Raw genomic sequence first — 27,506 nt, forward strand, 5'->3', positions numbered from 1 at the left:
TCGCGCGAGCGTGGTCGACGGGGCACCAGTCGGGGACCATTGACAGAGACCCACACGGCGATTCTCCACTGACAACTGGCTGAGTTCCCACTGGCATGGTTCACTCATGGTTCCACCCGGCGGGAGCTCGGAGTGGTGGCTGCGGACCCAGTCCGCGGCCTTCCTTGTGGGGGGAAGGGGGATTCGTCACGGGGGGGGTGGGGGTGGGGGTGGGGCTCCAGTATGGCCAAACCCGTGATTGGGGGCCACCGATTGGCGGGCGCACGTGATCTGGGGGGTGCCTATATTTATGGGGCCGGCCTACTGTGTGGGTCCGCTATGTTGCGCAGACCCGCGGCCGGAAATGCAGGGCCCCGAGTCGGCAGCCGGAGCTGCGAAGACTACTCTGGGGTTCTGCTAGCTCCTTTCAAAATGGAGAATCACTCTGGACTTTCTCCAAGAAAGTCCAGAGTGATTCCCGCCCATTTTCTCATGGGCGTGGGGACATAGTCCCATTAATGGAGAATCCCGCCCCATGTTTCTAGTTGAACTGCCATTCCCTTAAACTTTGCCTTTTTTGAAGTAGTTAATTTCTCTCCCAATGTTCATTGATATTGATTATCGGATAATCCCCAAAGTAATCATATTGTGATCTCTTGCCTTTATTAATTCCACTATTACCACATTATACATACTATCCCGATTACTTTTAAGACCAGGACAAGATGTGGCTTTCTCCTAGCTGTCTTCCTCTGGCATATTGTGTCAAAAATAACCTTTGACCAAAAGCATGGTGGCACAGTGGTTATCACAGCACCAGGGACCCGGAGTCAATTCCGACCTTGGGTGACTGTGTGTGGAGTTTGCACATTCACCACCCGGTGTCTGTGTGCACTTCCTGCAGGTGCTCCAGTTTCCTCAAACAGTCCAAAGATGTGCAGACTAGGTAGATTGACTAAGCTAAATTGCCCATTATTGTGCAAAGGTTAGGTAAAGTTACAGGTATTGGGCGGGGGACTGGGCCTAGGTTTGGGGGCTTTCTCAGAGGTCAGTGCAGACTTGGTGGGCTGAATACATAGATGCATAGATACATAGAAGATAGGAGCAGGAGGAGGCCTCTTGGCCCTTCGAGTCTGCTCCACCATTCATCACGATCATGGCTGATCATCCAACTCAATAGCCTAATCCTGCTTTCTCCCCATAGCCTTTGACCCCATTCTCGCCAAGTGCTATATCCAGCCATCTCTTGAATATATTCAAAGTTTTAGCATCAACTACTTCCTGGAGCAATGAACTCCACAGGATCACCACTCTTTGTGTGAAGAAATGTCTCCTCATCTCCTTCTGAAATGGTTTTCCCTGAATCCACAGGCTGTGACCCCCTGGTTCTGGACACACCTATCATTGGTAACATCTTCCCTGCATCTACCCCGTCTAGTCCTGTTAGAATTTTATAAGTCTCTATGAGATCCCCCCTCATTCTTCTGAACTCCAGCGAGAACAATCCCAACCTAGTCAATCTCTCCTCATATGACAGTCCCGCCATCCCTGGAATCAGTCTGGTAAACCTTCGCTGCACTCCCTTGAGAGCAAGAACATCCTTCCTCAGAGAAGGAGACCAAAACTGCACACAATACTCCAAGTGTGGCCTCACCAAGGCACTGTACAATTGCAGCAACACATCCCTGCTTCTATACTCGAAACCTCTTGCAATGAAGGCCAACATACCATTAGCCTCCTGTACCGCCTGCTGCACCTGCATGCTTTCCTTCACGAATGGTGTACAAGGACCCAGGTCCCGCTGCACACTCCCCTCTCCCAATTTACAACCATTCAGGTAGTAATCTGCCTTCCTGTTTTTGCTTCCAAAATGAATAACCTCATACTTATCCAAATTATACTGCATCTGCCATTGGTTTGCCCACTCGCCCAACCTGTCCAGATTTTGCTGTAGAATCCCTGCATCCTCACCACAATTCACCCTCCCACCTAATTTGGTATCATCTCCAAACTGTGAGATGATACATTTTGTTCCCTCATCCAGATCATTAATATATATTGTGAATGGTCTCCTTCTGCACTGTAGGGATTCTATGAAAAGTGCTTATTCAGAGAGGTTGGCTGCACTGTCGTCAAAGAATCCCAAGTTTATATTGGGTTGGCTGAAATTAACCATGGTTTCCTCATATGTTTTCAGCTGTCGAAGTCCTCAGATCTATCTCATTGAAAACAATATTTGGTCATAAATCCTAATGTCTCCTTTTTTGATTTGGTATATAAGGCTTTTTTAATATACCTGATTATATTCTGGTAAAATGCCATGGGATGTTGTAGTGCTGTACAAATGCAGGTTGCTGGTGTTTTGCAATAGCTGATTGCTGATAACTCAAGCTCCAGTTTTGTCTACAAATGCAATTTCCTCCTTAATAATTTCGTAATGATTCTGAAGAAATAAAATCTACCCCACCCCATTTAATACGATTTAGCTCGCTTGCTCAATCTATACACTTGCAGATTGAATTTGTTCCTCAAATTATATTTTACAACATTACATTATATTTTCTGAAATATCTCTGCTTGGCTCAGCGTAACAGGATTAGTGATGAAACACTGCAGCTCTATTTGTCAGGCTGTACAGAAAGCAACTAACTTCCTTGATAATAGGCACAAGGGGCTGGGCTTCTGACATTATTCTTTTTCAAAGATATGAGCGTACTTTGGGTGGTATAAAATGAAATTGTGCTCAAAACCATAACGTTTCAAAATGTGAGTTATGTCCATAAAGTCCATCTGCAAATGTCCATTTACCTGAAACAATCATTGCCCACAAAATCTGGGCAATTTCCAGGGACATAATCGTAATCTTCCGCCGGTTGTGCCCTTTTTAATGAATTTAATAATCCTTATTGTAATGAGTAGGCTTACATTAACACTGCAATGAAGTTCCCGTGAAAATTCCGGCGCCTGTTCGGGTACACTGAGGTTGTCAATAATAATAATAATCTTTATTGTTGTTACAAGTAGGCTTACATTAACACTGCAATGAAGTTACTGTGAAAGTCTCCTAGTCACCACATTCCGGCACCTGTTCAGTGAGGGAGAATTCAGAATGTCCAATTCACCTAACAAGCACGTCTTTCGGGACGTGTGCGAGTAAACCGGAGCACCCGGAGGAAACCCACGCAAACTCATGGAGAACGTGCAGACTCCGCACAGACAGTGACCCAAGCCGAGAATCGAACCTAGGACTCTGGCGCTGAGCAGCAACATTGCTAACCACTATGCTACCGTGCCGTAGGAGTGGTGGTCACAATGTGCCAAGAACCTGGACGCACAGGTGTTCGCTGTCACACAAATTCAGCATAATTACTTGTGCCTGATTTGACAATTGAATGCTTCTCCCACTTCTCCCACGACTGCGATTATTTTAAATTCAGTTTGAATAGTCTAAATTCAGTCAATTACAATGGAGCAAGACACACCTATGAGGCTACAATTGGCTGCTGTCATGGGGGCTTACACACCACGGAAAGATCAAAGCAATCAATTACTAAGTCAGACCGAGGGAATGAATTCAATCAGTTGAAGGATAGCTCATTTTCTGGAAATCTGATTCCCATGTCACACTGGAGGATGTCATGTTCTAGTCACCAATTAATTACAGTTGAATATACAGCTTGATTTCCCTGATTTATGGGACATTTTACATTTGGGTTAATGCGAATTGCTTTGCACGGAAACTTAAATGTCACTTCACCTCGGCAAAACCGGTGCAGTATCCAACATATTCTGGGCACACACTACAAATTGTGCCCCAAGCCAAAATCCATGCCCAAAACATTTGACCACAATGAATAAGAAAGGGGTCCTTCGCTCATTAAATACTCTCCTTTCACAGACCAAATTCACAAACAGGAACTAAACAGTTTTATCTCTCTCTCGAAGAATTCTGCAGATTCATCGACTGATATCAAAGAAAAATCAAACAAAACACAAAAATATATCTCAGAGGTTACATCCAACATTCTTGACTTATTTTGTGTGACATCTTCAAGCTCCCAGCAACGGGGAAATGCTCGTATTCCATATGATTTGTCATCATTCTCTGTTGTTATACTTACAACACTCAATATCATTCCTTTTCTTTTTTTTTTTAGCTGTGAACAGGTTTAATTTGAATTAAACACTTCAGCATTCCATTACAAGTAGTAATTTGGTAGCACAGTAGTTGCTGAAAAAAGAGACATGTTGAAGCAGACAGAAAGAACATGTACACACATTGCACCTGTTTCAGCTGAACAAAATAAGTGACAGCGATTCACTGACTTATTCCTCAGGGCAATTCCTTGACCAATCAGGGTCAAACTGCCTGGATTAAAACAATTGTTTCAAACAATGCTTGGCAGCTAACTGTTTGTCACCTGGCACATTCTCCATGGTAACACATCTACCAATCAGAGCGTACTTGTCAACCAATCAGCACTTTCTTCTCATACAGTATGAATTATTGTATCTCCCTTATGTTGGTATTCTTATGAAATGTATTGATGTGTGCAAGGTGAAAAGCTTCGACATGTATCTTTTTTCAGTAATACACTTCATTTTAATTTACTTTTAATATTCCTTCAATTGGCTTTAATTGAAGTTTATACTTTTTATTAAAAGACATTTTCAGAGGTGCAATGTAATTCGAGTATCAGTTTGAGTAGCGTAATGGTGATTTAAACAGCCAATTGAGCAGTATAGTACTGTTGGTATGCCATCCATGAATGGGTTTAAAACTCTGACTGGACTACAGAAACTAGATGTAATATCATAAGCTCACAGCTGTTGGACTCTTGGAATGCAACTTGAAAGAAAGAAAGAAAAAAAAAATGTTTCTAAAAGGAAACTATAAAAGGCCGTCAAACCTACCTGGTGAGAAACTCCAGAATATCATCTGTGATGAATTCAGGAATTTCAGATGTATTGTATTAAAGTTATTTGGTAACGTAAGGGTTAAAAGCTTGGATGACCGCTGCAGTAGTGTTTTTAATAAATCCTGGTTTGAAAGGTTTTGGAAGCCAGAGGTAAAATTAAGGCATTGTAAAAAGCTTGGGCTAATGGAGTGTTGTTTGGATTAAGGGGTTTCCCTGCAGAGTTTATTAGATTTCAGTTTGGGAAGATGATGTAATTAACGGGAGGGCTAAGGTATCAGGCATGTTGCAGAAAAGCAGTTTTGGTTGAGTTTTCGATTGAGATGTGAGCAAAAGTCAAGCATCTGTCTGTGTGGAGTTTGCACTTTCTCCCCGTGTCTGCGTGGGTTTCATCCCAGTGCTCCGGTTTCCTCCCACAGTCCAAAGATGTGCAGGTTAGGTGGAGTGGCCATGCTAAATTGCCTTTAGTGTCCAAAATGGTTAGGTGGGTGTGGTAATCACCACTGTTGTATATATTAGGAGATGTGTAATAAGGGCCTGTACTACAGGTACGAGGGTAGTCCCTGCCTGCTGGCTCCACCCAGTAGGCGGAGTATAAATATGTGTGCTTCCCGTACAGCAGCCATTTTGCCGGCTGCTGTAGGAGGCCACACATCTTAGTGTAATAAAGCCTCAGTTGTATTCAACTCTCGTCTTTGTGCTATTGATCGTGCATCAATTTATTACACTAAAGGTTTCAGAAGATGGACCTCCGCATCAAGCCAGATCGCCTGCAGCTAGATCCGCAATCAGGCAACGCCAAAAAGTACTTTGAATATTGGCTAGCTTGTTTCGACGCTTACATCAGGTCTGCACCAGACCCAATTCCGAAAGCTCAGAAGATCCAGATCCTCTACTCGCGGCTGAGCTCCAACGTTTTTCCGCTTATCCAGGAGGCGCCGACCTATGGCGCCCATGGCGCTACTGAAAGAGAACTACGCCCAGCGGACGAACAAGCTCTTCGCCAGACACATACTCTCTACTCGTAGTCAGCTCCCTGGTGAGGCCGTAGAAGATTTCTGGTGTGCTTTAATTCCCCTTGAATCTCCTCATGCGGGACGGTGATAGGGTCAGACCACATCCGCCAGCGCCTTCTAGAGGGGGCCACGTTCGACCTCGCGGAAACCAAAAAGCTGGCGCTATCGATGACAATCACCTCGCGCAATATCCAGGCCTACACCCGCGGCCGGGTGGCCCACTCCTCCTATGCATCGTGGACTCCGCAGACGGCCGCCCCACCAGGGACCCCACTCAACCAATCCTACGCCTGTGCCACGCGCCAGATGTTACTTCTGTGGGCAGCAAAAACACCCCCGCCAACACTGCCCGGCCCGCAGCGCCCTTTGCAAGGCCTGCGGTAAGAAGGGGCACTTCGCCACGGTTTGCCAGGCTCGCTCAGTCGCCGTGATCGCCCCGAACCCCCCTGGCGTACGGACAGTGGGCGCCGCCATATTCCCCTCCTCGGACCACGCGCGGCCAGTGGGCGCCGCATTCTTCCCCTCCTCGGACCACGTGCGGCCCATGGGCGCTGCCATCTTTTTCAACCCCCACCACGTGCGTCTCTTGAGCGCCGCCATCTTGTCCACATCAGGATCTTCAGGTGCCACCATCTTGTCCCCCCATGACACATGGGCGCCACCATCGTACCAGCCAGGACCCATGCCCCCCGGGCACCCCATCGTCCGACACCAGCGGCGACCAGCCGCGACTTGCCTCGGTCACGACTGACCAGTCTCGCCCGCACAATCTAGCCACCGCCTCGACAAGCGTGAAGATCATTGGGCACAAGATCTCCTGTCTGGTGGACTCCGGGAGCACCGAAAGCTTCATCCATCCCAATACGGTAAGGCGCTGCTCCCTCGTGGTACACCCCGCCAATCAGAGAATCTCCCAGGCCTCCGGGTCCCACTCCGTGGCGATCCGGGCGTACTGTATAGTCACACTCACGATCCAGGGAGTAGAATTCAGTGGCTTCCGCCTCTACGTCCTCCCCAACCTCTGCGCCTCCCTGCTACTCGGCCTGGACTTCCAGTGTAATCTCCAGAGCCTAACATTAAAATTCGGCGGGCCCCTACCACTCCTTACTGTGTGCGGCCTCGCGACCCCAAAGGTCGACCTACCTTCCCTATTCGCAAACCTAACCCCGGATTGCAAACCCGTCGCCACCAGGAGCAGACGGTACAGCACCCAGGACAGGACCTTCATCAAGTCCGAGGTCCAGCGGCTCCTTCGGGAAGGCATCATCCAGGCCAGCGACAGCCCCTGGAGAGCCCAACTGGTAGTGGTGAAAACTGGGGAGAAACACAGAATGGTCGTGGACTACAGCCAGACCATCAATCGGTACACGCAGCTCGACCCGTACCCCCTCCCACATATATCTGATATTGTCAATCAGATTGCACAGTACCGGGTCTTCTCAACTGTAGAGCTCAAATCCGCCTACCACCAGCTCCCCATCCGTAAGGCGGACCACCCCTACACTGTCTTCGAGGCAGATGGCCGCCTCTACCATTTTCTTAGGGTTCCCTTCGGCGTCACCAATGGGGTCTCGGTCTTCCAAAGGGAGATGGACCGAATGGTCGAATGGTACAGGCTGCGGGCCACTTTCCCATTTCTAGACAATGTCACCATCTGCGGCCACGATCAGCAGGACCATGATGCCAACCTTGCCAAATTTCTCCACACCGCCACTCTCCTAAACCTCACCTATAACAAGGAGAAGTGCGTATTCAGCACAAACCGCTTAGCCATCCTCGCCTATGTGGTCCAGAACGGAGTTCTGGGGCCCGACCCCGACCGCATGTGCCCCCTCATGGAACTCCCCCTTCCCCACTGCCCCAAGGCCCTCAAACGCTGCCTGGGGTTCTTTTCTCACTATGCCCAGTGGGTCCCAAACTATGCGGACAAGGTCCGCCCACTCACCCAGTCCACTCTTTTCCCCCTGATGGCCGAGGCTCACCAGGCCTTCAACCGTATTAGGACCGACATCGCCAAGGCCACGATGCACGCAGTCGATGAGACGTTACCCTTTCAAGTGGAGAGCGACGCATCAGACGTCACTCTAGCCGCCACGCTCAATCAGACAGGCAGGCCCGTGGCATTCTTTTCACTAACCCTTCATGCCTCTGAAATTCGACACTCTTCCGTCGAAAAAGAGGCCCAAGCCATCCTTGAAGCTGTACGGCATAGGAGGCATTACCTGGCTGGCAGGACATTCACTCTCCTCACTGACCAGCGGTCGGTAGCTTTCATGTTTAACAACACACAGCGGGGCAGGATCAAAAACGATAAAATCTTGAGGTGGAGGATCGAGCTCTCCACCTACAACTACGAGATTTTGTATCGCCCCGGTAAACTCAACGAGCCCCCCGATGCTCTATTCCGAGGTACATGTGCCAGTGCACAACTGGACCGACTCCTGACTCTGCACGGCATCCTTTGTCACCCGGGAGTCACACGGTTGTATCACTTCATCAAGGCCCGCAATCTGCCCAACTCCGTCAAGGAAGTATGTGCAATCACCAGAGACTGCCAGGTCTGTGAGGAGTGCAAACCGCACTTCTACCAGCCGGACCACGTGTGCCTGGTGAAGGCCTCCCGCCCCTTTAAACGCCTAAGGGTGGATTTCAAAGGGCCCCTCCCCTCCACCGACCGTAACACGTATTTCCTCAGTGTGGTCAATGAGTACTCCAGATTCCACTTCGCCATCTCCACATGACGTCTGCCACTGTCATCAAAGCCCTCAACACCATCTTCGCTCTGTTCGGTTTCCCCGCCTACATCCACAGCGACAAGGGATCCTCATTTATGAGTGATGAGCTGTGTCAGTTTCTGCTCAGCAGGGGTATCGCCTCCAGCAGGACGACCAGCTATAACCCCCTGGGAAACGGGCAGGTGGAGAGGGAGAATGGGACGGTCTGGAGGGCCGTCCAGCTGGCCCTACGGTCCAGAAATCTCCCGGCCTCCCGCTGGCAGGAGCTCCTCCCCGATGCACTGCACTCCATTCGGTCGCTCCTATGCACTGCAAATAACGACACACCCCATGAACGTCTCTTTGCCTTCCCCAGGAAGTCCACATCCGGGGTGTCGCTCCCGACTTGGCTCGCAGCTCCAGGACCCATACTCCTCCGTAAGCACGTACGACTCCATAAGGTGGACCCGTTGGTTGAAAGGATGCAGTTACTCCAAGCTAACCCCCAGTATGCCTACGTAGGAACCCCGATGGCCGCAAGGATACTGTCTCCCTCAGGGACCTGGCACCAGCAGGTTCCCCACACACACAGAGCCCTCCGGCCCGGCGCCTTCCACCCCTCCCCTGGCGCACCCAGCAGCAACCCCCCCGGGACCATCAGGCCTCCCCTGCTCCTGCCCAAGGATGAGGAGGATATCAGCACGCTCCCGGAGTCACCGAGGACCAGACCGACACCGGAATCACCGCCACCACTGCGTCGCTCCCAACATCAGATCAAGGCCTCGGACCGGCTAAACCTGTAATTGGTTTGGGACTGTAAAAGCACCATGTACTGGACTCAAAAATTATTTTGCCTCTGTATATTAAAACTTGTTTGGTATATAGTTCTCCGCCACCCCCGCCAGACTCAATTTTAACTGGGGGTGAATGTGGTAATCACCACTGTTGTATATATTAGGCGATGTGTAGTAAGGCCCTGTACTACAGGTATGGGGGTAGTCCCTGCCTGCTGGCTCCACCCAGTAGGCAGAGTATACATATGTGTGCTCCCCGTACAGCAGCCATTTCGGCAGCTGCTGTAGGAGGCCACATATCTTAGTGTAATAAAGCCTCCGTTGTATTCAACTCTCGTCTTTGTGCAATTGATCGTGCGTCACTGGGGTTACTGGGTTACGGGGATAGGGTGGAGGCTTAAGTCGGGTGCTCTTTCCATGGGCCAGTGAAGTCTTGATGGGCTGAATGGCCCCTTTCTGCACTGTAAATTCTATGATATGATTCCATGATCTGCTCTCACTGCTGTTCAGTTAAAAATATGTCTGTAGACAGATTAGCAGTTTCTTTCCAAACAGTTCAGAATTCTGTGATTGGAAGCTGAACTGAAACAAGCTGAGAAGTAGCTTCTGAAGAATTACAGCCAGAGTTTCTGCATGGTTCTGACAAGATTCAGGTCGAGCTCTTACAATTGTCTGAAAGTAGAAAATTCAGATATCTCTGTATAGCAGGTATTCCTGAGTGTGAATTGGATTTGGAAGTGACTGAGAGGTGAGGGGCAGGATTCTCCATCTCGCCAGCTGGCCAATGGGGTTTCCCATTGTGGCCAGACCCACGCCGTCGGGGAATCCCCGGGCTGCAGGCGAAACGGAGAATCCTGACAGCGGAGAATCCAGCCCGCGATCTTTTTGTCGTTTGAGTGGCAATAAAGATAGCAGTTAAGGGTTATTGTACCACTGTATTGGTCAGCATTGTTTAAGGGATAATTGTAAGGTATTTTCTGGTGTGATGTTAACGCTATTTTTATACTGTGTTAGCATTCATGTTTGTTTTTATACACTAAATCCCTATTTTTCATGAAATCACTCCTGGAGTGAGTTATCCTTTCCTCACTGTCTTACAAAATTACAATAAAAAATTAAATCCAATTTGACCAGTTGTTTTCCACAGGTGGGATATCTGTTGTCCTGTCAGAAGTTCAATCATAACAGAGTCACTTTCCTTTTGATTTCATTAAAACAAAAAATTCTTCTCTCCTCTCTGAAGATGCTGATTCACACATTCACCAGTGGTCCAGGACCACATTCAATTAACTGTTCCTCTTGTATGAACCGACTGAGGCCAGTAGGCAAATTGGCCTTTGTAGTAACTTGATCTCAAACAGGTAGTTGAAATGTGATATGAAAGTTAAGCTTCTCAATATCATTTCTAATCAGATATTTATTGACTCACGACAGTAAAGCCACTGAGGTCATTGTGCTGGATGATTCGTCACATTCTATCTTCTCCAAGATCAATGTGGGTAGTTTGCCAATCAGCTCTAAACTCCCAACTGAGCAGCAATGTGGGCCAGGCATCCTAGTTTTGGGCAGCACAGCATCAAAACTGCTGCAACTCCACCTCAGGTTTCTGCATCAATCCAAACCCTCAAACAGTAATACTACAGCAAAGGTTCAGTGCTGACTCAGAGCCACTCATATCTCATTTGTTGGATCAAAATTCTGAAGCTCTTGAGAAATCATTTTTTAATTATGCGGATCACACGAACCACCAATGACAAAAAAAGGAAACAAATAGCAGTGCTGAAAACCGTAATGACAAACAACCTTTACAAAAAACCACTCAGCCTCTCACATTTCTAAAACTAAAGACTAAGGGGTCGGTTTTCCACCGGTGTTGTGCCCTGCGTACATCCCGCCATGTCAGCAGAGTAGCGGGAGAACCCTCAAACTGGCTCTGTGCCAGGTGCCAAATGGAGGATGGTGCTCCAGGTCCGCTGCAGGTGACAAAATCTGGTCCATGCCCTCAATGGGTGTGAACCAGATCAGCATATTGAAATGAGCATTTAACTATGCTGTGACAGTTTAAAGCTGGACTCAGCTGGCTCCTGGTAGTCTCTGCCGCCCCACTGGCACATCTGAGGTTGGCAGGAGTCACTACTGGTCTCCATCAGACCTGATGTGATAACCATGCTGTGGGGCCCAGAAGCCATGGAGCCCCTGGGTGGTCACGGACATGATCCCCATCGCACCCTGGCACTCTAACAGTGTTAACCTGGCACTGCCAGGTTGGCAGCACCAAGAGGCAGGGTCTGACAGGGGCAGTGCATGAAGGGATCTGCAAAAGCAGTACATGAGGGGGGCGCATGTAAGAGGGAAGTTTGAAGGGTGGGTATGAAGGGGGCATGAAGGTGGAGGCGGGGCACCTGGCGACTCCATCGTGGGGTGTCATTCACCTCAGGGGCAGGGGCGCTGGTACCGCTGATTAAGGGAGAGGAGCCCGATGCCAGCGAGAAGGAAGGGGTGCTCTGAAGGAAGCCCCAATGGAAGGAGCTCCAATGCCAGTGATCCTTGCAGGGGGTGGGGGAGGGGGGGAGTGGTAGAGGGGGTTGATGCCGGCGAGGATGGTGGAGGAGGATTTGCACTGTATCCCCAGCGATGGTGAGAGTGGGCCCTTTGCTGTCACTTAGAGATCGTGGGGTCCTTTTAAAAATGGTGGCCCGACCTCTATGAAATTGGGCTTGGCTGTGTATTTAGGACCGTCCCCAAAACTTGCCTCTCTCCAATAAACTGTCCAAGTGTGGGGGGATTCCGATGAGAATCACGCCCAACAACCCGAAGGGAGATTGCACTCATTTCCCGGCGGAGACCACACTTAGAAATAGTTTATGAAAATTCTGCCCTCAGATTCAGCAGTCTCCCTCTTCCTCTGTGCAATTTTCCCTCTCTTTGGAGTTCACCCTCTCTTTTGCATTTCTCTGTCTTGCTTTCTGAACTTCTCTATACTCACCCTCCGTTCTCCCCCTCATCTCCTTCCCTTTCCACATATCTCTCAATCATGTCCTTTCTGCAACTTCCTATGTCCCTGCCGACTTTCTTCTTTCTCTATTCTGTGCTTTCTCATTCTTTTTCCTCAATGTCTGCAATTGTTCTCACCTCCTCCCTTCTGAGTGCCTTTCTCTAGCCCTCCTCCTACACACTTACAAACTGTCTATGGGAAAAGTTCAGGCTGGACTGTCTTGATAAGTAGGCTCACCGGATGTGAATAGATATGACCTGGATGGTGCCTTTGTGTAGCAATATGTGGCATAGTGTGCCTAATGTCCTTACCTCTAGGCCAGAAACTGCAGGTTCAAGTCCCAGTTCAGGAGTTGAAGGCCATGGGAGGTACATTCATAGTATGGCCAACAGGTTGGTTATCAGCCTGTAAATCTGTCCAATGTGCCTGGTTGCAGGCGGGAAGAGCAGGAGAGTTTCCTGGTCGGCCACGCTGCAGAAGGCAATGGCAAGCCACAGCAGTACTTTACCAATCCATGATCGTCAATGCCCTCTGAGGGCATGGTACCTGAAGAAGGAGGAGGAGCATGTCTTTGAACATGAAATCAAAGTGTCACAACTTTCTTCCTTTCATCCTTGCCTTTATCACCGTCTCTGTCAAAGCACAGCGACAATAGGTGAGATTCCAGGCTAGGCGGAGGGTTTATAACGGTGGACACAGAAGCAAGTGATGAGCCTGCTCCTGCTCTGATTAAGTGCTGGCTGGTTAGTTAGTTCGGGGGAGTGCAAGAAAACTGGTGATCTGAAGTGCGTTGTCAGGCTGCAAAGGGGATTGGTACTCACCAGGGGCAAGTCGCGGTGAGCAGGTTTAAGGGCCGCCAGAAAAGTGCATCTGGATAATGGGACTTCATCAATGTCGGGGGAATCACTAGAAGTCTGCAACAAACAGGGGACCCATCTGTCTGAGGTTCTCACCATGACTGCATTCACCCACAGGTTTAGATCAGCAGAAGGCAATCTGACTGCTTACCTAGAGCAATGGCAAAGGCATGATCATGGGCAGCCCCACAGTTTGATGATGACCCTCTGAATATCATTCCCGAGGCAGCAACCAAATGGCGAGGGATTCTCCTCCCATTGGATGGAAAGAGGAGACCATCCCCACCTGACTAAACAGGCCTGGATGGAGATGGCCAGTACCATGGCTACAGTGCCGCAAAAGGAAGATCCACCATCTCCATGCTGCAATGAGTGTGAGGATCCTGATGCTGGAGGTGGGCGCACACCTATAGAAGGGTAGTCATGTGTTGTGTGTGGGAGGTGTTGGCGGAATGAATGAATAATACCCACATGCCCACAATGCCAACTCAAGGGGCCTTGACACCCTTCCAGGCTTTTGGACACTAGGATATGAGGTTTGGAAGAGTAGGCTGCATGGGAGGAACATTGTCACATAGAGAAGACAATTACTAGACTTTGTGGGAACCACTCTGAGGGTTGATCTCTCCTGCCCCATTTTCTTGAAAACAGAGGGGCCTCGATGTGCATAAGAGGATGAAGACTGGTGGAGGAGAGCCTTGGCAATGCTGACAAAGGTGGAGAAGGATCTCATGGATCTACAGTCAACAGGGGAATAGATCAGTTGGATGAAGAGAGACTGGAGTTAGTGCTGGGGTTGGTGAGCATCTGAAGGATCTCTCTTGGGGGGCAAGGGAGTAAGGCTGGGATGTGGATGTCATGTGAGAGTACCCTTTAAGAAATGGGTGTTTAAGAAATGTACCTTTAAGAAATGGAGCTGCTCATGTTACTGGAGTGATGTCAGAGTGTGGGTGGAGCTGAGCTCTACTTCTGCTTTTTTAGTTTCAGTTTGAGAAAAGCTTGGGTGTGTTTGTGAGCTGCACTGCTGTTGATCTCTGCCATCCAAAAACTATCTACGGATCATTTGGTGAATTCAGGAGAAGTATAAATGTTTTCAGTCTTGAATGTAAACCCTGATGTGCTCCCGTTTGGAGGTTTGTTAAGTCTTTTGGATGTTAAAAGAGCAGCATACAAATTACTTAGTGTTGTATTCTTTGGGAGGTGTATTTGATTTATTGGTTGCTAAGATGTTCACTGTTTGTTTTAGAAAGGTTAATTTGAGTTCATAGAATAGACGTTTTGTTTTAAAAACCAGTGGTCCATTTTCTGCTGTACCACACCTGTAGAGTGAGCCGTGTGCTCCCCATACCACCATCTATTAAAAGTTGTGGGTCAGGTAAACTCCATGATACGCGTTGGGATTCTCTAAACCCTGGCCCATAACAATGGGGATGGATGAACCACAAAGGTAGCACCGACTGGTTTGAACATCACACAAGCGCTGGACCAGCTGTCAGAGGTGATGACAGTCCATGCCTCTGACCCTCGGAGGAGTATGGCAATCCAGCTGAATGCTGAGCCCCAGGCAGATGTTGAGCCCTGCCCATCACGCAGCAGGTGTTGGATGTCCAGTGAGAAGTGCAGGAAGCCTGGCGGAGATTCCGGAGAGTATTCGCTGCCTTGCAAGAGCAGTGAAGAAGTCCACCCAATCCATGAGCACAATGAACACTCTTTCCACTGAATGCATGGCTTCTTCCATCGAGAGATTAGGGACGCTTGCGGGGAACCAGAACCAAGAGAGCATTCATGAAATGCTGGGTATATGTGCAGACCTGCAAGCCATTCCATTACCACTGAGCTCAAGCAAGCCATGCCAATGGGAATGGAGGGGGCTTTGGATGGTATAAGGTAAATGGAATCTCCACTAGGTCATTGTCCCTTGCAGGTAAGCAGAGGGATACTATTGGACCTCACGACGCCAATGAACAACAGCTGTCTGCATCTCGAGGCTCCTCTCATAGAACATAGAACATAGAACATAGAACGATACAGCGCAGTACAGGCCCTTCGGCCCACGATGTTGCATCGAAACAAAAGCCATCTAACCTACACTATGCCATTATCATCCATATGTTTATTCAATAAACTTTTAAATGCCCTCAATGTTGGCGAGTTCACTACTGTAGCAGGTAAGGCATTCCACGGCCTCACTACTCTTTGCGTAAAGAACCTACCTCTGACCTCTGTCCTATATCTATTACCCCTCAGTTTAAAGTTATGTCCCCTCGTGCCAGCCATATCCATCTGCGGGAGAAGGCTCTCACTGTCCACCCTATCCAACCCCCTGATCATTTTGTATGCCTCTATTAAGTCTCCTCTTAACCTTCTTCTCTCCAACGAAAACAACCTCAAGTCCATCAGCCTTTCCTCATAAGATTTTCCCTCCATACCAGGCAACATCCTGGTAAATCTCCTCTGCACCCGCTCCAAAGCCTCCACATCCTTCCTATAATGCGGTGACCAGAACTGTACGCAATACTCCAAATGCGGCCGTACCAGAGTTCTGTACAGCTGCAACATGACCTCCTGACTCCGGAACTCAATCCCTCTACCAATAAAGGCCAGCACTCCATAGGCCTTCTTCACAACCCTATCAACCTGGATGGCAACTTTCAGGGACCTATGTACATGGACACCTAGATCCCTCTGCTCATCCACACTTTCAAGAACTAAACATGGTGACAGTGTTTCCTCTAACCAGTGACACCAGCACCTTAGGGTTCTGTAAGAAATTGGGGTCTTGAATAATATAATAAATAATACAATAAATAATAAACCCTTGTAGGATTTGCTAAGTAGCATTGTTTCTATCTGGAAAGAGAATTTCTGAACACTTTGACCTCTAAACAGCCTTGGCTCCTTTGTTGACATTTTTGAACTGTTAGGATGGCATCTTGTGCACCCTCCTATCTATTCGTGTGTTTAGAAAGGACCAGGGTATAACCCTCAACATAATATAAACTAAAAAGCTGGCCTCAAGTAGGGAGACAACAGTGAGGGTAATAGCCACCGTGACAGTTTGAATACTGGTCCTGTATCCATTGACCAGAATTGTTTGGATAGATGATTAACATTGAGCAAGCTTCCAACTCCCAGAGAAAGGGTATATTTAACAATGCTCCGACACGGGGGTGATATACTGAACAGATCGTATCCTGGCGAGGTGTCATGGTGAGGTTGCAATACTATCCACCAGATGCCTTCCCCAGAATTGACGAGGAGGAAGAGGAAGATTAGATTAAAGCACATACCAGCCTCCCCAAATAGGCGCCGGAATGGGGCTTTACACAGTAACTTCATTTGAAACCTACTCGTGACAATAAGCCATTTTCATTTCATTTCATTTCTGTGCTAACTATCCGTCCATCATCTGGGATCAGTAAACTGTTCTCAACTGTCATGGTCATGTACTTTTTCTATCTAATTAGTTAATGCACCACATCTAAACATTTGTTTCTGAATAAACTTGATAAATTATTTACAAATAGTCAATTGCCTATTTAGGTATCTGTGGCCCCGAACCCTTCAAATTGTACAGTGCTGTGGTGACAGATGAGACTCCTGTCATTGTGAAAAGCACTTTCACGTTGTCTAGATTCTCATATCCTCAGGTGACCAGAGGCCATCCATCAAGGTCATCCAGGCCAATGGGGAGTAAAGGTCGAAGCCTGCCTCCACTGAATGAAGAAATCACTGTGGACATATGTGGGTCATCACTGATGACTGTTCAATGTGTTACACTGAGTGCCATATTTGTGGATTAACTTCATTAAATCATTGTCACCTATTATGATGGTGCCATTTTTGTGAGTTACATTATAGTGATCAGGGCAGCAAGCTCATGACCGCTTCTAATAGATCTCAGGGGTTCTCTTGATGAGAAACATATTGATGTGGGCCTTTGGGACGTTTGCACTATCTCCCAGTTGGACGTAAAATGTTGGGTCCTTACTGCTGGTGGGGATAGGCCTCCAATCTGTTATGTGAAATGGTTCATTATCAGGGACTTCTGTGTTCTCTGGCGCCCACTCTCTGCTGCCATTCATGGTGTGGGACACTTGTCAACATTCTGATGTTCCTCATCCGATTCATCTGAGGAGGCTTGCCAGTTTTTGATGTCGTCATCTACAAATTCAACACCTTAGCCCCCCAAAAAACAATGAGTGAGACCCAAACGGACACATACTGTGTGCCAGTAGATCGGTTTTGTTATAACCTGCCTACTTACTATTGGCTGGGGACTAATGACTATCCCACAATCCTGTGGGAGTATGAGCTTCCCCAATGAGGGGGCGGAGAAACCACGAGTAAACTCCGAGTATAAATAAAGCTGGCCAGTTCAGGAACCAGCAGGAAGCAGTATGTAGCAAGGGAAGTTACTGCTACTGTTATGTATATATGTTATAGTAATTAAATGTTATTACTTTGTATCCTTAAAACTCGTGCTGGATTCTTCGTGGCCCTTAAAAAATTGGCGACGAAGGTTAAAGTGAACAGCTGTCTACACTGCTGAAGCCACCTCCCTGGATTTTTGTTGGATACAGGTTGGAAGTTGTTTTCTATTATACCATGCCTCTGTACGGACGTTTGGATGTTTTTGATGCTGCGCTGGAAAGCTGGAACCAGTACACACAACGGATGCGTTACTATTTCCGGGCAAACAATATCACCGAAAACGAGCGGCAGGTGGTCATATTGCTCACCGCCTGCGGCCCGCATACGTTTGGGGTGATTAGGAGCCTTATGTACCCAGCTGCGCCGGACACCAAAACGTTTGATGAACTTGTGAATATAGTGGGGCAACAGTTTAACCCAACCCCGTCCACGATAGTCAGCGTTACCGGTTTAATACCGCTGAGAGGACCCCAGGAGAATCCCTTGCCGATTTTCTATCCAGGCTACGCAGGATTGCGGAGTACTGTGACTATGGTGAGACCTTGTCAGAAATGTTACGCGACCGTTTGGTTTGCGGTATTAACAATGCGGCCACCCAGAGAAAGTTGTTAGCGGAGCCAACATTGACTTTTCAACAGGCCATTCAAATAGTATTGTCCCGAGAGAGCGCAGAGCGAGGAGTACAGGAGCTACAGGGAATGGAAGTGCATGCCTTAGGGCGCAACCCCTTCCGTCCGAAAACGACCCCCGCAGTCCTGCGGTACCTTGGGCGAGGCAAAGTCCGGACCGACGCCAGTGGCCGTCGGACATTCCTCCCCGAAGGGAGCCTTCTCCAGAGCCAATGGATGAGGAGCCATGTCCGACCGAAACTGGGACCAGCCCAGGGGTCGTAACTGGGACCAGCCCAGAGGCCGTACCTTCCATGTGGATGAACCTGCGGCGACCACTCCTGAGGACGTGGAGACGGAGGACGACTGCCTGCAGCTGCATTGTGTGGCAGCTCCCCGTGTGGCCCCCATTAAGGTGACAGTACGGGTCAATGGCCACCCGCTTGAGATGGAGTTGGACACTGGCGCAGCGGTCTCCGTGATCGCCCAGAGGACATTCGACCGCATCAAGCAGGGTATACAGACCCTTACATTAACCGACTCACAGGCCAGGTTGGCCACCTACACAGGGGAACCACTGGACATTGCAGGAACTACAATGACCCCTGTTGTCTATGGACGCCAGGAGGGGCGTTTCCCACTTATCGTGGTGCGCGGCCATGGGCCCAGCGTGTTGGCTCGGGACTGGTTGCGCCATTTGCGGTTGCAATGGCAGCACATCCTACAAACAGTTTCTGAAGGGTTGACTGTGGTGTTAGGACGATACCCAGATGTATTCCAGCCTGGTTTGGGGAAAATAAAAGGGGCCGTAGCCCATATCCAAGTTGAACCAGGAGCCACGCCGCGCTATTTCTGGGCGCGCCCAGTGCCTTACGCCTTGCTCGAGAAGGTAGAAGGGGAGCTCACTCGTTTGGAGAGTTTGGGTATTATCAGGCCCGTCCGTTTTGCTGACTGGGCAGCACCAATTGTACCTGTAATGAAGCCAGATGCCACAGTTTGCTTGTGTGGCGACTATAAACTTACAGTGAATACGGTTTCCCGACTCGACCGATATCCAATGCCTCGCATAGAGGATCTCTATGCGAATCTTGCAGGTGGACTTTCGTTCACAAAATTAGATATGAGTCACGCCTACCTGCAGTTGGAGCTGGACCCTGCCTCCCAACCATATGTAACGATTGATACACACCGGGGCCTGTATGAATATACACGGTTGCCCTTTGGAATATCCTCTGCCTGCGCAATTTTTCAACGTGTTATGGAGGGCATTTTGAGAGGTTTACCACGTGTGGCTGTCTACCTAGATGACGTTTTGATTACAGGGACATCGGAGCAGGAACATTTGGAAAATCTGGAGGCTGTCCTTAGACGCTTTTCGGAGGCTGGAGTCCGTTTACGTCGCACAAAGTGCGTATTTCAGGCAAAGGAAGTAGTCTACCTAGGTTATCGGGTGGACCGCGAAGGTCTGCACCCCGTCGCAGAGAAGGTGCGTGCAATTCAACATGCCCCCGCCCCGACTGACACTTCGCATCTTTGTACTTTTCTCGGTCTCGTAAACTATTACGGGAAGTTCGTCCCCAATCTGGCAACTATGCTGGCCCCTTTGCACCTTCTGCTAAAGGAAAATCACACCTGGGTTTCGGGTCAGCCGCAAGAAACCGCTTTCCGGCGGGTAAAGCAACAATTGTCGTCGTCTGGGTTACTAACCCACTATGATCCTGGAAAGCCTTTGCTCGTCACATGTGATGCATCCCCGTATGGTATTGGGGCCGTCCTGTCCCACAAGATGGAGAACGGGGCCGAGCGACCGATAGCTTTCGTCTCCCGCACATTGACTGCAGCGGAGAAAAAGTACGCGCAGATCGAGAAGGAGGGCCTGGCAGTGGTTTTTGCGGTGAAACGTTTCCACCAGTACGTGTACGGCCGCCATTTCACCATCGTGACTGATCATAAGCCTCTGCTGGGACTTTTCAGAGAGGATAAGCCAATACCGCCCATTGCTTCTGCACGGATCCAGCGCTGGGCTTTGTTGCTTGCTGCATATGAGTATTCTCTGGAGCACAAACCAGGTACGCAGATAGAAAATGCCAACGCACTGATCCGATTGCCTTTATCGACCGGTCCCCTGTCGACCCCCACGACCGGTGAGGTGGTTGCAACCCTAAATTTTATGGACACCTTGCCTGTCATGGCATCACAGATCCGTGAGTGGACCCAGATGGAGCCAGTCCTGTCAAAGGTTCGGCACATAGTCCTGTATGGTGGGCAGCATAGACAGCTCCCAGGCGAGTTGCGGGCATTTTCCTCCAAGCTGTCAGAATTCAGCGTGGAAGACGGCATCCTCTTGTGGGGGACGTGTGTGATTGTCCCGGAAAAAGGCCAGGAGCTGATACGAACAGACTTGCACAATGGGCATCCAGGCGTGACCAAAATGAAAATGTTTGCCCGGAGTTATGTCTGGTGGCCAGGCCTCGACACCGACATTGAGAAGGTGGCCCAAAACTGCTTCATTTACCAGGAGCATCAGAAACTTCCGCCGGCCGCGCCCCTACATCACTGGGAATGGCCAGGGCGGCCTTGGGCACGCTTGCATGCAGATTTCGTAGGCCCTTTTCAAGGATCCATGTTCCTTCTACTAATTGACGCCCAGTCCAAATGGCTAGAGGTGCATAAGATGCAGGGGACAACGTCCTGCGCAACAATTGAAAAGATGCGTTTATCGTTTAGTACGCATGGCCTCCCCAAGTTGCTGGTCACGGATAACGGCACTCCATTCACGAGTGAGGAGTTTGCGAGGTTCACGAAGATGAACGGCATCCGTCATATCCGCACTGCCCCTTACCATCCGGCTTCAAATGGGTTGGCAGAGCGTGCAGTGCAGACATTCAAAAGAGGCCTAAAGAAGCAGTCTTCCGGATCAATGGACACGAGACTGGCTCGCTTTTTATTTACATACAGGACCACCCCCCATGCAGTGACTGGGGTAGCTCCCGCAGAACGTCTAATGGGCCGAAGACTTAGCACCCGCCTTAGTATGGTTTTCCCGGACATTGGCACAAAAGTACGCCGCACACAAGAACGGCAGGGACAGGGATTTTCTCGGCATCGGCCGATTCGGCAGTTTGCTCCCGGTGACCCAGTGTTCGTTCGGAATTTTGCTGGTGGTGCCCAATGGGTTCCTGGTGTAATCTTTCGCCAAACGGGCCCTATATCTTACCAAGTGCAAGCCCAGGGTCGTCTCCAGCGAAAACATGTAGACCACGTTCGGTCCAGAAGACTATCCCCTCAAAAGATTCCCCGCCCCCGGAGCTCATTTCAACAGCCGCAGAGACCAGAGACAAGGGAAGTTAGTCCTCACAATCTTCCACTGGTGCCTCACTCGAAGCCTGCGCAGGTCGTTACGGGACCAAATGGAGATAGAGACGCTGACATGACGGAGGCAGCAGACTCTGACTCCGAGATGGAGACACAGGATGCATCACAGGGGGAATCCTCGGGTCCACGGGCCGTGGATGTACAACCGTTGCACCGTTCATCACGGAAGCGCCGGTCTCCGTCTCGTTACACGCCGCCTGATCCAACGCCGCGTGCAAATGGTGTCCGGCCTGCGGCCAAACGAGTCCGACGCCCTCCTTCGCCAGGGTCTTCGGTGGATTCCTTGGACTTTGCGGGGGGGGGGATGTTATAACCTGCCTACTTACCATTGGCTGGGGACTAATGACTATCCCACAATCCTGTGGGAGTATGAGCTTCCCCAATGAGGGGGGCGGAGAAACCACTAGTTAACTCCTAGTATAAATAAAGATGGCCAGTTCAGGAACCAGCAGGAAGGAGTATGTAGCAAGGGAAGTTACTGCTATTGTTATGTATATATGTTATAGTAAATATATGTTATTACTTTGTATCCTTAAAATACGTGCTGGATTCTTCGTGGCCCTTACAAAAGGTTTTCTCAATGATAACCCTGGTGGGAGTATATATCTTCCTCAGCCTGAGAACGCAGATGCCTGACCGGTGCCATGGGCCAGCTCTCTAATAGAGAGTTCCAAGTATCCAATTATCTAGTTTCGCTGGTGGAACAGAGAGCTGTGGCACCTTGGGGAGCCTGACAATATTAGCTTCATGGCTAGTCCCAGATTACCACATAGAGAACAAATGGATTCTCATCTGGTGGACATTGTGCAAATCAAAGAAGTGAAATCCCTTTCAAACTGACATACGAATTAGGAGCAGGAGTAGGCCATTCTGCCCATTGAGCCAGCAAGAAGATTATGGTTGATCTGAAGGATCAAACAGCCCTGGTGTCCCACAGGTGCCGGGTGGCAAGGTCGCACAGTTGCTAGCACTGTTGTTTCACAGCGCCAGGGTCCCAGGTTCGGTTCCCGGCTTGGGTCACAGTCTGTGCGGAGTCTGCACGTTCTCCACGTGTCTGCGTGAGTTTCCTCCGAGTGCTCCGGTTTCCTCCCACAAGTCCCGAAAGACGTGCTTATTAGGTGAATTGGACATTCTGAATTCTCCCTCAGTGTATCTGAACAGGCGCTGGAGTGTGGAGACTAGGGGATTTTCACAGTAACTTCATTGCAGTGTTAATGTAAGCCTACTTGTGACAATAATAACATTATTATTATCAGTATTGATGGCCGTAGGCAAAGGATTAATTGCTTCATGCATTTTAGGGAATCTTGAAATTGCCCCAAAGCCTCTTTCTTTCTTGGCCAGGCTGACCTCAAAAGCGCTGAACTTGATGAAGATGTCCACTTTCCTGAACATTGCATCAGTTACAAGCATGATGCATGATGGGCTGCTGATTGTGATTTGCCTCAGAGATCTCCTTTTGATCCTTCAAAATATCCTGAGGCATAGACATTCAATGCAACAGTGACCTTGAGTGCAACAGGATGGCACCCCACACAAGTTGAGCTTATGTCAACCTCAAGCAAATGGCAAATAGATGGGACTGTGCCCCTGGAGAGTTGCAGCCACCTCAAACTCTGACGCATCCGGAGATAATTTGAGTGTTCTTTGTACACCTTTCCTTCAGGGTAAGCTTTTCTCCTTGGGCGGAGCTGCCTGTTGTTGTCTTTGCATTCTTCTGTTCATCCACTGTGTCCTTCAAGTAGTTGCTCAGCAGGTTGCTGCTCCTAGCCAACTGCTCTCCTTTCCCTCCTTCTCCTTCTTGTCTCTTCACTTCAGGAGCCTCCCCTGAAATGCACTATCCGCATGACCCTAGCTCCCTGCAAGTCCTCTGTGCCAGCCTGCCTTGTAACTACCACCTTTTGTGGCTGCAGCCCCTCTTCAATCTGACTCCCGTCCAGTTGAAACCTGAAGCGGTTTAGAGATGGTCATCACAGAATCATAGAGCTGTTACGGTGCCGAGAGAGGCCCTTCGGCCCATTATGCCTGCACCAGCTCTCCAAAAAGCATCATGACTTTGTGCCAGTCCCCTGGCTTTTCCCCAAACCCTGCATATTGTTTCTTGGCAGGTAATTATCTCATTTCCTCCTGACTGTCAAGGGGCGATAAGTCGGCCCTACTGTGAATCCCTCTCCTCATTGCAGCCCACCCACGTGACCAATGTAAAATTGCTCAGGGGACGGGAAATCAATCTTCAAACAATAGCCTCAAACATCTCTTAATTGGGCTTCATCAAAAGGTGGGCATGCTTCTGAATTTATACCCCGCTTGCAACCCCGCATCACAACATCAGGGAAAGAACCCGATAACACCCAATATTATGGAGGTGCAGGAGGAGCAGTCATCCAAACAGCAAGCGTAAAGTTTGCAAAATAGAATTCCAAGACGGAAATTTATTATTTTCTTAAACATAAATACTGTCATGAAATTGTTTTCAAAATATTGCAATTGCCATTGAATCGCAAGATATATCTTATTTATTGGGAGTCGCTTTCAGACTTCACAGGCTTACATGATTACTGATTTGTGCAAGCTATGGTTTTTGTTGTGCTTTCCTGTTCCTGCGACACTGTTCAACTCCCAACACCACCATCTTCAAAGCAGGATTTATTTTTTCCACATAAACCATCTCGTGAAATCCAATTCTCATACCCAGCTGCATATCCTTACATATTGCAATACAAATCATTGAAACCAGTAAAATACAAATGTAAACTTTTGTTTCTTATCGAGAGGCATCTGCTACAAAAACAAAGAGGTCATGCTAAACTTGAACACGACCTTTGTAAGGCCTCCATTAAAATATTGTGTACAATTGTGGTTATCCCATTATAGCTGAATGTAATAGCAATGGGAAATTGTCACTCTAACATTAGCAGAGATGAGCTATTACAGTTACGAAGATAGACTTCAAAAGCTAAGGGGCAGGATTCTTTGTTGGCTGATGCCGAAATCAGGAAAGTCGATTGGTCGGAGAATGGGTTCTGCCTCCAAAATTGGGGCAGGTGGTGATTTGACGGTAAATCGCAATTCTTCATCACCTCGACAGCAGCGGCGGTGCGTTCCGGAATGCACATACAATAAACACCGTTTGCCTATCATTAGAGGCCCAACCTGATATTCTCCGTGGCCTCTGCGATTCTCAGCCTCCGATGGGCCGAGTTCCCGATGGCGCGGTTCACTTGTGCTTTTAAAAATCGTGAAACCGGCGTGGAGGCTGCTGAGGCAGAGGGAGGGGGTACGGAAAGTGTCCAACATTGCCATTGTTTGCTGCCAGTTGTGCCGCTGGCGGGGGAGCTTCTGCCAGGGCCGGGGGGAGTAGCGGGAGGTGGCCAAAAGGTGGACTGTGGGGTCGGGGTGGACGGGCACAGAACTTCATTGTCGTAGCTGGCAAGGCAGCCATGCAGCTGCTCATGCTGCTGCCTGCCCACTGAGAACTTAGTGCCACGGGTGGTATACGTTCCCACAGGGCCACCCCCTGTGTGTCCTCTGGTCCTAGCAGACCCATCAATTGTATGGGAATGCTCCAGTGAAACCAGTGCCATCTTGTTGGCTGGGATGAGTGTGTGTGGGGATTGTAATGTATATGTGTGGCTGCAGCTTGTCAGCCTCTCGAGTGTCAATCACGGACCCGGCGAATCTGGCACCATTTCTCATTGGAATTGATTGTGTCCCACATGGAGCCAGTGCTAGCCCCTCCACAGTAGCGGAATCGGTCCAGGTGTGGCACCACTTTTTCAATTAGGAAAGTCCACGAATTCTGCGCTGGCTTCAACACTTAGTCACAGAAACGGAGAGTCCCACCCAAGGTTTTTCACAAAAATATGAAGGCTAAAGAGTAACAATAGAAATTGCAATGTATTGAGCATTGCATTGTGCATTTTGCCCAATTAAAGGTACCATGTCTATATACCAGCAGAGGGAGTCTAGAAGGAGAATAAATCAGTCTATGAGTCTATGTCTTAACAGCATGTGCAACAGTTCTGCTTCTTCCTGAATTTTGATGTTGCTTCCCATTAAACGTCAGAGAAATCGTCAAGCTATTCAAGGATATACAGAAAAGTACATTGAGATACAGAGCTTGATGCTTTCTTGCTAGTGACACATAGAACACAGGAACTAGGAGCAAGAATAGGCCATTCAGCCCTTCAAGCCTGCTTTTGATCTGATCATAGCAGGTCCTCGATCTCATTGCCATATTCCTATTTTCTCTCCATACCCCTTGATGCCAGGGGAAAGGCATTTAAAAAAAGCAGCATATCTGTCTCCGAGTGCCAGAAAGTAGGCTCAGCCAATTTTAACATTTGGCTCCGTTAGAATGCTGCATACCGAAAGCAACTGGGACGTTGAAAGGAATCAACTGCCTTGCCATTAACATTGCTAAATTACTGTGAAGGGTTGTGTTATGGGCGAGGCATTTTCAGAACCCCAAAATGTATCATGGAGTTCAACCAACCTCTCCCTTTAATGGATTGTTGCTTTTCCAGCACACGGCTTGTTCCCCAGGTGTGATATTACAATTATGGACACGTGGTTTTTAAACGCAAAACAATGTTTATTCAATGAACTCAACTTAACCTTTTTAATAAACATTGGATCCCTGAACACCCCTTACTTCAAAGATAACCCTGAAAACAATACACCACTAAATAATCCCTCATAATGTTCCTTCAAACATCCAAAAGGCTTCAAACCTTCAAAACAGTAACACACCAGGTCACAGATAATATATATTTACTGTTGGTGGCAGAGATATATCAGCTTGGTTGACTTCAGCTCCAGCACCTTGCTTTCCTTCCTGCAGCTCTCTGGAAACAGACACACACAAGCTGATTTTTCAAACTGGCTTTCTCCGTTGTCATGTGAGAGTACCTTTAAGACATGGATGTTTAAGCAATGTACCTTTAAGAAAACAGGGATGTCAGAGAGTGGGTGGAGCTGGGCTTTAGATCAGCAATTTTGCAGTTTTTAGTTTCAGTTTTGAAAAAGAGCTTGTGTGTGTCTGTGTGTTTCCAGAGAGCTGCAGTTTGGAGTTTGAAAATAGCTTAGGAGTGTCTGTGTTTGCAGTGAGCTGGATCTCTGCCATGAAAGACTATCTCTGGATCATTTGGGTGATTTAAACTCATAATAGTAAAGCCTTTAACCTGATTTGATTCTGTTTAAAGGTGTTAAGTCTCTTGGAAGTTTGAAGGAACATTTGAGGAATTATTTTCTGTTGCAATATTTTCTGAGTTATCTTTGAAGTAAGGGGTGTTAAGAGATCCAATGTTTATTTAACATGTTAAGTTGAGTTCATGGAATAAATATTGTTTTGTGTTTAAAAAAACCCACGTGTCCATAATTGTAATCCCACATCTAGGGAACAAGCCGTGTGCTAGGAAAAGCAACAAATACATTAAAGGGGGAGGTTGGTTGAACTCCATGAAACATTTTGGGGTTCTGAAAATGCCTCGCCCATAACAATTGGGGGCTCGAGGGGGATAAAAGTCTATCTATTGGATTGGCTTTTGTGAAGATAAAGACAGTGAAGGATTGTTGCTTTTCCGGTGTGGTATTTTAGATTAGGTGGGGAGAGTGTTGTGAACAATGGATCTTTCAGAGGTTCAGAAGTTTTTGGGGGTGGAGAATGTTGCATGTAGTACTTTACGGACAGAAACGAAAAGCAGACAGTTAGATTTGGCAAGAACACTGCAGTTAACATTACCTGACAAAATGCAAAAAGATGAGGTAATTATGGCGGTGGTTAAGCATTTAAAGTTGCCTGAGATAGAGGTTGACT

This window comes from Scyliorhinus torazame, chromosome 9, assembly GCF_047496885.1.
Source record: "Scyliorhinus torazame isolate Kashiwa2021f chromosome 9, sScyTor2.1, whole genome shotgun sequence".
Lineage (NCBI taxonomy): Eukaryota > Metazoa > Chordata > Chondrichthyes > Carcharhiniformes > Scyliorhinidae > Scyliorhinus > Scyliorhinus torazame.